This window comes from Neopelma chrysocephalum, unplaced genomic scaffold, assembly GCF_003984885.1.
Source record: "Neopelma chrysocephalum unplaced genomic scaffold, ASM398488v2 Primary Assembly neopelma1_80b, whole genome shotgun sequence".
Lineage (NCBI taxonomy): Eukaryota > Metazoa > Chordata > Aves > Passeriformes > Pipridae > Neopelma > Neopelma chrysocephalum.
This window is the reverse complement of record NW_020897742.1, coordinates 14693163-14707210: the sequence shown is the minus strand read 5'-3', so window position 1 is coordinate 14707210 and position 14048 is coordinate 14693163.

Below are 14048 nucleotides of genomic sequence, written 5' to 3'. Positions count from 1 at the left end.
GCCGTTGGTTACCCTGTTGTCATCTGTCGCCCAAAGTCCAGAGTAAGCAGGATGCAGTTACTTCATCACAACCACCACTGGTGTTTATGGCTTAAGTAGGGGCAGTGGTGAACTCTGCCACAACAGGTAATTAAGGGCTCATATGTCCTGAAGAGTCTGAAATTAGTGGTGAACTTACTTCAGATGTTGGATAGGTAAGAGTAAAACAGGGATAAGTGTAGTCTTTTGACTCATTCGAGATCTATATTCTAGTATTTTCCAAAGGTCATGCCATGGATTATATGCTGCAGAAACTGAAATTTCTGTTTCTTTTTGAAGTACTATGGAGGCACAGAAATGCTTAGTTTTTACAAGAGTTGAGATCAAGCTGCTTAGATGATTTGATTGGCTTTCAGGAAAAAAAGTAAGCCTCCTGTGAGAGTATTAATGGTGTTTGCAAATAAAGGTTAAAACAGGACCAGAACTTGTGAATTACCCTTCAGAGAAATATATATGCATTAAAAGGACATCTGATGTGTATTTCTGAATGAGTGTACATATTTTAATACTACTTTTTATAGTCATATTAATAAATTATGCTATATAGATGCTCTAAGCATATTCAGATTTAGTAAATGTAGTAGGCATTGGGACTTTGGACTAGATGATTTTTATAGGTCCCTTCCAACTGAAATATTCTATTCTACTATATTCTATTCTTTTATTTTTTTAAATGCAAACACCATGATACATATGGGGCATGGTACATCCCATCTGTAAGGGACACCCCTAAGTGCTGCAAACCACAGGAGATGGGAATATGGGACAACTTGTTCTAATTGATCGTAGCTGTGTGATTGAGAAACTCTGCTGAGAACAGTGAGCCTGATGGTGAAGGGTTTGTGCTCATGGCTAAGTTTTATACTCACAAAGTTATGGCTGCTTCTCTGCAATTGGTAGAAGTCTGTCAGCATTTCTATGACAAACAGGTGTTCTGGTGTTAAGCTTGAACAGCTTTGGTCTTTTAGATGTTTCCTAAGTGAGAAAGCAAAAACCCACACAAAGGAAAGTAAATACAATTCTGATAATAAGCATGTTTAACTCACGTGGTACTGCTGTCATTTCCTCCATGACAAGTGTTGAACAGATCAAAATGCCCTGTGTTTTCTGAGTTTTCTCCCATTTCTTAATGAAATGAAATTACTTTAAACAATATTTTTGTAACCTACTTGTTAGTAGCAATTCTAGATATTCAGCTGTCCACTTCACAATGATCTTTTATATTTATTCTTTTTCCAAAGATGCCTTTTTTTACTTTGCAGCACTGAGAACTGCTATTCAGGACACTGAGAAAAAGAAATGAAATACATAGTTTGCCTTGGCTATCAAGTCCTGTAATCTTGAATTAGACTGGTCTTCAAGAAAGCTGGTGACAAGCACTTTTGCATAAATAAAACCAGCAAAGACATGGTATTACAGAGTTCCATGTAAATTCTGTAAATACTTCACATCTGCCTTTCTGTTTAATTTTATTGGTTGAAGAATATGTTTCCTTATGCTAATATCAGAAAGGTCCACAACCAGGACCCCTAGTTTTGGAACATTATTGTAAGTGTTGCTACCTTTTAACTGTCCAACCTAAGAGATTGTAGATTCAGCATTGTGTGGGCAGCTGAGGACTTGGGCAAATGGCATGCAAGGACTGACACCGCTGCACAGCACAACACCAGCACAGCAAGGACTGGTCTGCAACAAAGGTTTTGCATTGCTAAATTGGTTTTAAAGAGATTATCTGAAGACTTTCTGATGACTGACTGTAGAATGTATAAAGTAGATTGCCAAAACTTACAGAGTTGTTTATCTTCTCTCAAGGTCCTGAAGGTGCAGAAGGAAGCCATGAGTTTTGCTTTTGTGTGAAATAAAATTTGAATATTTTTAATTATTTTTATTTCACGTGTTCTATATCTTGTAGTTTAGTGTGTTGTGTCTTCCCTGAGGCAGAAGTGTTACTTTTTTTCCCCTATGCTTTTCTATATTTGAAGCTTCTAGAAATTACTTTTTTAGTGGTATGGACTCACTGAATGTATTAAGCAATAAAGATTGCACAGTATCTACCATGTAAATTAATAGAAGTTATTGGCCTAAGAAAATTATATTGTGGCTGAAGTTTATTCCTTCATCATGTTATGTTAGGAGATGCAGGTGGTGGTGGTAGATGACCCAAGATTCAGATCCGTATAAGAGAGTAGACGGCACTATGGCTCTGTAAACACTGATCTTCGTACTTTTCTTCTAGTGTTTATTTCACCAAACTCTTTTATGAAGCTTTCCAAAGGCACTATATGCCTTTGCTAACCTGTTGTCTATCTCTCTGTCAATCTTACCATCCGAGGAGATGAGGCTGCCTAGGTAATTAAACTGCTGAACTGATTTGAGCTCTGATTGGCCAGTGGTGATGTGGGGATGATGGAAGACTTCCTGAGGTGCAGGTTGATAGAGAACTTCTGTCTTCTTTAAGCTGACTTCCAGCCCAAAGAGCTCAGCAGCGTCTGCAAAGCAGGATGTTAAACGCTGCAGAGCTGCTTCTGTGTGGGCAACAAGGGCGGCGTCATCAGCATAGAGCAGCTCCCGGACAAGATGGTGTAAGGTCTTAGTATGGGCCTTCAGTCGCCTTAGGTTTAATAGGCTTCCATCAGTACGGTATCAAATGTAGATACCGTCCTGATCCTTGAGGTCTGCCATGGCCCTTTGGAGCATCATGCTGAAAAAGTGTGAATAGGGTAGGAGCGAGAACGCAGCCTTGTTTCACACCATTAGTTATTAGAAAGGGCTCAGAAAGTGCATTGCCATGTCTGACTTGGCCGTGCTTATCCTCACGGAGTGAGATGATCATTTTAAGGAACTTGGGCGGACATCCTAAACATTCCAAAATCTGCCATAGACCTTTTCTCCTCACAGCCTTGGTGAGGTCGACAAAGGTTACATAGAGACCTTTGTTCTGTTCCCTACACTTCTCTTGCAGTTGTCTGAGAACAAATACCATGTCTGTGATACTCCTATTGACTCTGAAACCACATTGACTTTCAAGTATAATTCCTTCTGCTATGGTGGGTATTAGTCTGTTCAAGAGTATTTTTGCCAGGATTTTGCCAGCAATGGAGAGCAGAGTAATACCACGGTAATTTGAGCAATCTGACTTAATTCCTTTCTTCTTATACAAGGTGATGATGACTGCATCACAAAGGTCTGATGGTAGTTCGCCTAGTTCCCAACAGCACACCACAAACTTGTGAAATTTGGTATGGAGTGCAAGGTCCCCATGTTTCCAGACTTCGGGTGGAATTCCAACAACTCCAGCTGCTTTGCCAATTTTCACCTGCTGTATGGCCTTGAGGGTTTCTCCTAAAGTGGGGGCAGCATCCAATTCATACTTTACCGGTTGTTGTGTGATGGACTGAATTGCTGAGTCTTGGACTACACGGTTGGTAGTGAAAAGAGTCTGAAAGTGTTCAGACCATCGATTCAGAATGGAGGTTTTATCTGTTGGAAGCGTTTGACCATCTGCACTGAGTAGAGGGCTTTGGACTTGGTATGTAGGCCCGTATGCTCTTTTCAGGACCTCATAGAATCCTTTGTGATCACGTATGTATCTGCGCATAATTGAGTTTTTTCAGCTAGATTGATCCACCACTTGTTCTGGATGCCACAGAGTTTCTGTTGGAGCCTGCTGCATGCAAGACGAAGGGCTGTTTTTCTTGCATGACAGGATGGCAGTGCAAGGTGTGCTTGGTGGGCAGTTCTCTTCTTCCTCAGCATTTCCTGGATTTCTTGATTGTTTTCATCAAACCAGTCCTTGTTCTTCTTGAGGAAGAACCCTAAGGATTCTTCAGAGGACTGCAGGATGCTGTTTTTCATATGGTGCCAAATTGTTTCAGGAGAGGCATCTGTAGAATCTATGGAATGGTTTTCGAGCCTGGTTTGAAGGTTTGCCTGGAATCTGTCTCTCACTGTGGCTGATTGGAGATTGTTAACTTGGAGTCTTCTCCTTGGGATACTGCCCCTTTTGGGTTTGAATTTAAGGTTGAAGTTGAGTTTACAGCACACAAGCCAATGGTCTGTTTGGCATTCTGCACTGGGCATCACGCAGGTATGGTGGACATCGCGGACATCTCTCCGTCACACCAAGACGTAATCAATGAGGTGCCAATGCTTAGATCTGGGATGCATTCATGTTGTCTTCAGGCTATTTTTCTGCTGAAAGATAGTATTAGTGATGGTGAGCTGTTGCTCCGCACAGAATTCTAGCAGAAGTCAACCGTTATCGTTGCAGTTTCCAACACCATGCTTGCCTAATATTCCTTTCAAAATTCTTACCTACTCTGGCATTGAAATCACCAAGGATAATGATCTTATCATCTGCAAGCACTTTTTGGGTAAGGCGGTGCAGGTCAGTGTAAAATTTATCTTTTTCAGCAGGGTCAGCTTGGAGAGTTGGGGCATATATACTAAAGAGGACAACATGTTGCTTGTTGTGGAGTGGAAGGCGTAGGGAGATAATGCGGTCAGAGTGACCTGCCAGCAGATTTTTGAGTTTAGGAACAATGGAGTTTTTGATCATGAAGCCGACACCTGAGAGATGTTTTTCGGTTCTTGGTTTACCTGACCAAAAGAGTGTGTAACTGACACCCTGTTCTCTAAGGCGGCCTTCCTTGTGGAGACAGACTTCACTGAGAGCAGCGATGTCGATGTTGAGACGAGCCAGTTCATGGGCAATTAGGGCAGAATGTCGCTCAGGACGTCCGCTATCTGCAGAATCGAGCATGGTTCTGATGTTCCAACGTGCTAGAGTTAATTTAGGTACACCTTTGGAGGCAGGTGCACGCCTTTGTCTTTTGATCTTTGTGCGACCACATTGGGAGAAGATGCCCGTTGGTCTGCGGTTAACCAACCTAAAAGGTTTAGGCCACTTTTTCATTGCTGCCCCAAGAGACTCTCATCTCCGGTCAGTCTCAAATGACCAATATCCTAAACCGCCTGCATGCAGGGTTGGGTCTGCGGCTTCCAGTGCACCTTTCACCTGCTGTTTTGACCCTTGCCCATCGCTACAGGGCTTTGTGAGTGTGGGTAAAGCCTTCAAGCCTGCACAATGGATTTTTTAGGTGAGACGCATTATGCACGGAACTGAACCCACTCTTTAATCCTAAGGTTCATCTGCCAGGACCGAGTGAGCTTGGACAGTGGCAGCGAGGTCCTCAGGACATAGGTTTAATTAGAGTGACCTTCTCTTAGATGGATGGCCTTACAGGGCTAAGCGAGCTCCATCTGCCCGGGTTTGGAAATTAGAGTTGTCCTTCTCCTAGGATGATTGCCAGAAGGCTAGTGAACCCATCCTACCCATGGACATATTATATCTGACCCTTCAGTTTTAACCTGTCTGGCATGGGAGACCCTGCTGACGGCATGTACCATTGCCAGCATAGCTCGCAACCTCATAGGGGTACACAAGCTTCTTCCCCACTGAGACCCCACGACCCGCCAGACCCCCTCTCCCTCCCCTAGATTGGACTGGCAAACCTCTGTGCGCTCTGAAGTTCCTCCTCTCTTCTCCCCTCCTCCAGGGTGGGTCGCTGGGAGCCTGCCCGGCATGGTGGCCGCTGGGAGCCTGCCCAGCGTGGCAGTCGGGGATGGGAGCCAGCCCCCCGCCCGGCGGCATGGCTGGCCGGGGATGGGAGCCAGCACCTACCCATACTAGTATTATAACATATTACAAACTGGTTATCAGATAACATATTACAAACCGTTATCAGATACCACATAAAAAAAAAATCTAATGACCTTTTCATACAGGACACAGATATTTTTGCTCATTGCATTTTAGAAGAAGCTGGGTATATGCACTATGACTATCATAGTTTTTAAAAATTTCTGTTGCAAGTTTTAAAGTTTATCAGAATTCCCTGTATACAAAAGAGCTCCTACCATATGTCATGTAAAAGAATTGTATTTTGAAAACTCCCTGAACATCTACTTTTCAACAGTGGTTATTAAGGTTATTTATGGACATATCTATTCTCAGTGTGTGGAATTCATTGCCACAGGAAGTTATAGAATAAAATATCAGAGCTAGATTTTGAAAAGCATCTGGCTCATTTTAAGACTAGAGAAATGTTTGTGGGTGGTACATCCCTTAACATGGTAAGCCTGTGCAGGTACAAGTGCAAGAGCAGATTCATTGCCTTGAAGGAGAGAGTAACATAAAATCTGTCTTGTTCTTTGTTGAAGGTCATCCCATTTTTCAACACTCTTTTTGAAATGTGACTGTCAGAGCTGAATGGAATAATCCACAGACTCATTTTTAGTACTTGTTAGTGTTCTTCTTCGGATTTATTCCAGATCCAAGCTCCTGTTCAAATAGCCTGAATTTAGTCCTGTTTTGACTGTGCTAGCTTTTGTTGTCAACACATCATGCTGAGAGGGTATGTTCTATGCACCCTCTCTTTAGCAAAGCCATTTTTTTTGAGAAATAGCTGAGAATAACACAATTGCCATAATAGTTTTACTTCCTATGTATGCAAATATACATTTATATGAAAATATACATTTATCATCTTAGATCCATATAAGTGACTTATTGTTATGGTCTACTCAATGATTTTTTTATCATCATCAGATTTTATTAGCAGTAGTTTTATTACCCATAATTGTTAAAGATACCAAATACCATTAAGCCTAAATTGGAGCCTATGAGAAATGTGACTTCCAATTACTTTGAAAAGTCTATTTGTTACCCAGATTTTCCTCCATTAGTATGGGTTTTATTGATCTTATACAGTGTTATACATAGTGCTAAGTTAAATAAAAAAAAAACACAAAAAATAGAACGGTTCAGATTATTCTACTATTTTACACAGTTACCTTCTTCAGCTGGATTTGCAATCATATAAAACTGATAGCAAGTCTTAGATAAATGCAGAGTATTAAACGCAGTTGGACAGACGTAACATGTTTAGACAATAAGTTTTCACTAACACAAATACACTCACCCCACCAAACACATGCACTTATATACACATGTGTATTTTTTCAAAAGTTTACATCATGGATAGAGGTAAAATATTAGTCTTGATAGACTGTTCGTCTGATCTGCTACAGTGATGCAATATTATTAAAAAAAAAGAATGTTTATTCTACTTTTTCTTTAGGTTCACAATGAGATAAAAGGTCTAACATATGGACTGTAAGTGTCTTGCTAAGTATTTAAAATTACAACCACTTAATACAACGAGATCAGCCTGTCTTTCCTCCAAGCTGCAACACATACAGAAATGGTAGCGACTCATGCACCAGCCTATACCTCAGACCACTCTTCAAAGGTCAGGTGAAGCAGATGGACCTTCCTACATATAACCAGAAATATTAATTTTTAATGCTGTCTCTCCAAGACTCATACTACAAGACTGAATCCTGTTATTTAAAATATAATAATTATTTGCTGCAAATCTGTAGTTTAGTAAAATATCAAAAGCAAGAACAGATAAATAAAAATAGTGAAGGGGAGAGCAAAGATCACAAAAGGCAACAAATCAGTTTTTACTTTAGGTGTGTTTAGCCTTGCTGTAATCACTTCTATATGAGAAAATGTAGACATTTAGCAAGAGAGAGTGTCCTTAGGAGCCTCCTGTGTGGTCAGCTGGCCTCAGCAGAATGGTGCAGGAGGCATAATCCAGGTGTGTTCCATGCTGCAGCAACTCAGTGCTCCAAATGGCACTGATCAGATGTCTCCTCCATGGTCTTTGCAACTAGGCTGGAAAATGTTAATCTCATCAGGGAACATGAAGGACACGGAAAACTAGTAGTGTTACTTATCCCCATCTTAGAGTTGGCCTGTTCCTCGGAGTAGAAAATCTATTTTCTATTGTTAGCTGAATAGATCTGTTTAAGCTGTAGAGACTCATGCCCTTTTGAGGGAGCAATGCTCTTTCTCGCTAAAGTATCAGTGGTTAGAACATTTATCCAGAAAATTGCACAACACTCCTAACATACGTATACCTTCCAGTTCCCAGAAGAGCTACCTAACCAATTGCTTAAGGGGGGGGACAACAACACATTGATCCTGTGGGGACTGTGTCAGAAGAACAAACAAGAAACTATATCACTCTGTCATGGAGGCAGGAAAACAAGGTTCCTACTGCTGTGTTCTAGTGCCCCCGGTTGTTTCTGGTGACCAGAATCCATGTAACGTGAAACATGGAATGGAATACAGATCTCCCCTACCCTGAAAAATTACTGTAATGACCAGAACACTAGCTAGTAAGGCACTGTCTACTGCTGAGCTTATTGCTTTTGGTGTATTTTAGGAAGGCTTGGAAATGCGTGGAAAGTAGGATTATTTAGGGAAGCATGTAGCGTTTAGATACCACTACATTAGTATATCATATCTACACTGTTTCTTCTTTGAAAACCTGTGCATAGGGAATGTCTGTGATTCAAAACATAGGTGATGAATAATATAGAAGCTGAAAGACTGGCTGTGTATAGATGGAGATGTCTGGCTTTCTGAACAGACTTTCTGAAAATATGTAGCTCACTCTTCTGAGCACCTAAATGGGCTCTCTGGATCTCACTCACAGTCATAATTTGCAAACCTGAATGATTAAATACAACTCCCCCACGTAAATTAGTATTTAGACAGGTTAATTAGAACTGGAATAATTCCACCCAGTGTCTCTGAAACTTTCTTTGTAGTGGAACAGCAGCTTTATCTCCTCAAAAGGCTATAAAGCTAATCATAGGAGGTACAAGATAGTGTGCTAGAATGGCACTAACTCTGCCTTTTAAGCCCAGATGATAACGCTTTACTGTAGTCTATAGGATTCAGTCTTCAAACACTCTAAGATGTGAAAACTTGCGAGTAGTCTTCCCGGTTGCATTTAGGTCTCTTGTAGTCATACATGTTTGCAGCACAGAACTCAAGATCTGATTTGTGAGGCACAGAAGATCTGTAATGGAATTCCTTGCTTAGTTTATTATTTAGCAGTGGCTACCATTTATTATTTATCTGTGTCTGTATTTCTCCATTAATGTGTTTAGAAAGAGGAAAATAAAGCATCAGCCTCTGCTCCGTTTTAAAAGATGGGAAGAGATTGTTCTGTTTAAATTTATGTTTCAAATTAAAGTAGCTGAAGAGTTGGACATTATTTATTTATTGTATTTTTTAAAAATTGTTAGCACAAGAAAAATAGTATTTTTAAAATCAAGTCCAATTCCTAAGCATCCTAAAGTATAAAAGAAAAAGTCACAAATTTTCCATATAGAATAGTAGCATTTTTTTAAAAATGCTATCTACAGTCTGTACTAGCAGTCAAAGGAGAAAGTATGGAAGATAAAACATTATGTCAATTTATCTTTATGATAAGAAAAATACAACTGAAAGGAAAGTTGCATTACCAATAGAAGAATCAAATTACTCTGTGTATATTTAAAAGAATGTCAACTTACTTTTCATTTATTTCTCATGAATGCAAACTATACCTGTTTCTTGTTTAACAGACATGCTGAGTATAATATTCAACGAAAGCCAAACAGGACCTGTTCACCAGTCTGAATTCCCTTACTTGATGGATTCAAGCAAAATCAAAAGTCTGTGTTTCTTATGCCAGGAAGGGAAACATTATCAAAAAAACATTGTAAGCTATTGAGCTGCCATGGAATAATTTTTCCCAGTGGTTGTATTCATGGCAAGGAAATAAAATGATTCACTAATTTATTTTAACTGACAGTAGATTATTCTGCTTAATGTGAAGAGTGTGTTATGGCTATTTTGACAAGTAGATGAGGCTCTTTACCCTTAGTGTGACCCATACTGCACATGATATTCAGGTAGCGAGTGATACTTTGGGAGCATGATGTCTCTTTCACATAACAGATCCAGCTTTCTTGAATGTTAAGATTTTGCACAGTCAACGTGTACATAGACATACAAACAGACAGACTGGTAAATATATAGATGAATGCATGTTATATGCTTAAATGCATAAAACTCCTTTAGCTGAAATAATTCAGATCTTAGCCAGTTTCCACTGTTGAAGGTGTGTATTTACTTTCTAAAGGTCATATGTGAACCAGGAGGCTCACAAAAAAAACCCTACAGAAAAAAATTATTCTTTCTTCTTGTTCTTGTTTAAACAACTACTCTACCCTTATGCCTTATGCAAAGGTACAGTAATTATATGCTTTTGGTTTTGTCAGGATGTGGGAACAGGTCAGGAGAACAAGCCCATCTCTTGTACACCGTAAGTGAGGCTCTTTGTTATTATTAAATTGTCTAAAATCTAGCACAATAAATTGATCATTACTGTTTGAAAGCCTTTTTAGCTGTATGGAATGTTTCGCCACTCTGGTTCAGGCAATTTAAAAGTCATTATTTGGTTTGATTGGACACATCCAGATGGGTTAGGTCAGCATTACTGGATTATTCAAATGGCTATTTTTCATAATAAATGTCTGTCTTTCTCCATCCAACACAACACTTTACCAGCAATAAAGCTAGCTCTAAGTGAACTAGTTCATCTACACTTCAATATAGCTCATGGAAACAATACACCTGCGTCAGAGTTGTCTTGACTGCCCAATGAATATGGTTGTGAGTAGCCCTAAGAGAGAAGAATGATTAGTCCGGGTACTACAACTGCATTGCTTCCAGTTCTGAACTTAAGTCATTCAGAGCCAGCCTGGAGATCCCCATGCAGGCATATCCAAGGTGTATCATGACAGCATCTGCATTTGTCTGAAACACAGTTAATAATAGCTATGACCGACAAGTAGAGCATAACCTTTTTACTGCAAGGTACCCTTTGCCATAGTGATCTATATCTCTGTGAGCGTGAGATAAAATTGCTTTGTATACCCTGTGTGGGTCTATAGGCTAAAATGAAAAGGAGACTGTCAACAAAATACAGTTGCCCATGCAGGTAATATTTTGTGGTTTTGCAACATTGATCTCCAGTGACTGCCAATATGTTTCCAGACGGAGGTTGACTGTAAAGCTCAGCCGGCATAAGATCCAAGTGCTACTCTCTGTCATCATGACTTGCTGAACAGTTAATATCAGCTAATACTCTTATTACTGAGAGGATAGTGGGGCCAGAAGTCCCTGTCCTCATGTCCTTCATGACAGATACTGGGATTTAAAATTAGCACTTTTTACCAGGACTTTGCTCTCTTGGCTTTTCATATTGTGAAGGTAATCCTTTTAGCTCTGTATTTAGGTCACTGAAACACTGAAGTTTGTACAAATCCTGTTGTTTGATATGTGAAATACTGTATATTTTAGATATATTTTGTATTGGACAGGATGGTGTTTGAAATGAACGATGACAGCTATTAGATTCAGCTGGTTCAAGCTTGTCATGGACACTTATTTACATTTTCAAATTGAAAAAAGCTAAAATAACAATAAAATGCAAATTATGTGGAAGGAGACCTCACTAGCTTAAGTATGTCCATTTTTCTAGATTAAATGAATCGCCAATCGATTTCTCATTGTGTTCTATGGTCATGATTAATATAGAAGATGGTGCCTATAACAACTTTGTGCTACATTTTTGGGGGTGATTATCTGCATGTACACAGGCACATATTCACTCACTTTTGTGGATTTTTACCTCAGATGGTATATTTAAGCAGTGTTTCTCAAGCTTCTTACAATCAGTCATCCTAGTTTATTGTCAGGTTTTTATTTTGCTTTGGAAAATCCGCGGTCATGATAATTTTGGTAGTAAGAAGCTGCTATCATCAGATATATGGGAACATTTCATTATTTAACAATAATCTAAATTTTAAAATTATATGTCAGAGTACCATATTTGGCATTCTGTTGAATGAACTCACTTTTATCAGCTTTTGAAGAAGCATCTATGCACATACAAGCAACAGAAGAATTCAGCTTTTGAAGAAGCATCTATGCACATACAAGCAACAGAAGAATTAATTCAAAAGTAAGAAGTAAAAAACTCATTTCCATATGTTGCTCACCAAGCCGTAGAACTGAGGTTTTGCAGTCTTGGATAATACCTTAATCTATGTGTGATGGTTTGTTAGTCATTGAAAATAAGCAGCTAGGAATATAAGTCACATCTCATTAGTTTAGTGCTGCAGGGTTGGCCTTAGAGAGAGAAGAAGAATGTGTTACAAAATCTGTAATTCTGTGTTGTTATACCAAAAATGTTTATAAGTCTCTTATTTGACCATGTGCCATATTGGGGAGAAAAAAAGTGAAACATATAGGAAATGCTACAATGTATCTCTGCTACATGCTACATGCTGCATGCTACATGCTACAATGTCTCTCTGTATAACAGGAGAATATTTTATTTCCTTTATTTACTATTGAAAGACAGAAAGTACAATCTGCTTTGCTCAATAACTTAATCCTTCTATGCTCTTTGCACAATACTGTAGAAAAACAAAAAGGAAACATTGTGAAATTGTAGGGCAGATTACATCCACTTTCTCATTCCTAAATATAAATACAAGCCAAATTTCAATAGATAGATAAATGAGCTGTGTCTATCAGGAGTTTAATTTCAAACATATGAGCTGGAAAAATGTCTAACTTCAAAATGGTAATAGAAAACAAAGAATTATTCCAAGTCTCTGCATCTTTACTTGCGTCTTTACTTTTCCTGTTGGAAGTATGGAAAATCAAACATAGAATGAAAACATGGGCTCATCTGATCATTCCTGAACATTTCTGAACACTTTGGGGCATTCCTGACTATTTATTGTCTGCGGGAAATTTTAAAAGGCCACAACCACCAGGGCATCCCAGACATGCTGAAGTTAAACTTAATTGTGAATCTGACAAATGAGTGCTACCATTTTTAAAATTGTTCCCAGATGAGTCTAATCTAAACCTTGGGTTTTCAGGAAACAGTGCAGCTAACTCACAGTACATTACAGATAATTAAGAGAAGTCTTTCATCACTTGGGGATTCTTACTTAGGCAGATCTCTGCTGACATATGACAGTTTTGCTTCCTTATGGTTAAGAGATCTGGGGCCCAAACTTCTTACTGAAATGTTTTCTTGTAGCAGGATCCAATAGGAAATCACTTTCATATGTATAACAAGCTATTTAACAAGTATAGAATTCAACTACCTTTCAGTGTATAACTTGTAGTATCTTTGAATACTCCCTAATTTCAGTAAATGGTTTGTTCCTTTGTTAATAGCAAAAGTAAATAAGTATTTCAGTTGACTTGCACATAAGTCACTGAGTGTGGAGTAAACAGTTAGTTGAGATACATAGTTGCACATGAAAAGTGTGCAAAACTAACTTGAATGATAAAAACATTCCTGGAGAACTTCAAATGCTGAGGCTGAATTTGTGAAGTATTAAGGTTTGCTAATTGGTAACTCTATTTACTTAATTAAAATACAGTGCCTGTGTGCTAATTCAAATGAGAACAGTCAATATGTAGCTAGCAGGCATACACAAAAGCGGATTACTTACCTTAAAAACACATTTACCTTAATTACAGCACTCAAGTTTTGAAAGTCTGTTTCTAATGGAAATGAGAGGGCATTATAAAATGAATTGAGTTTTGCATAATATTCATGAGATTAATTATAAAATTATACTTCTAATAGAGTGAGTGTATATTTTCTTTGCCATATTCTAAACATAAGAAATGTTATTCAAGAAGTGTTATTAGTATTTTATTGTATTTAAACTTTAACTTTAATCTCATTTGCTCATATAATTCCCTTAGTGGGTCTCAGTGGATAAGAAAAACTGTCCTGTAATTTGTACTAACAATGCTGACAACAGAAAGATCAGTGTTCTAAAAAAGACACACTAATCCAAATATAGCCCTCTGCAGCTTAGTAATCAGCAGGGCACACCATGACGTGTGCATCAGAAGAAAGTGAAAGTGGGATCTGTTAAGATAAGTCACTTTCAGGAGCACTACTTTAGGATGTAAAGTGTCTTGGCAGCAGCATATAGGTGTTTTTGACAATGAAATGTTTTTCCCAACGTTGGTTTTTATAATAATCTCTTTCTTCTGA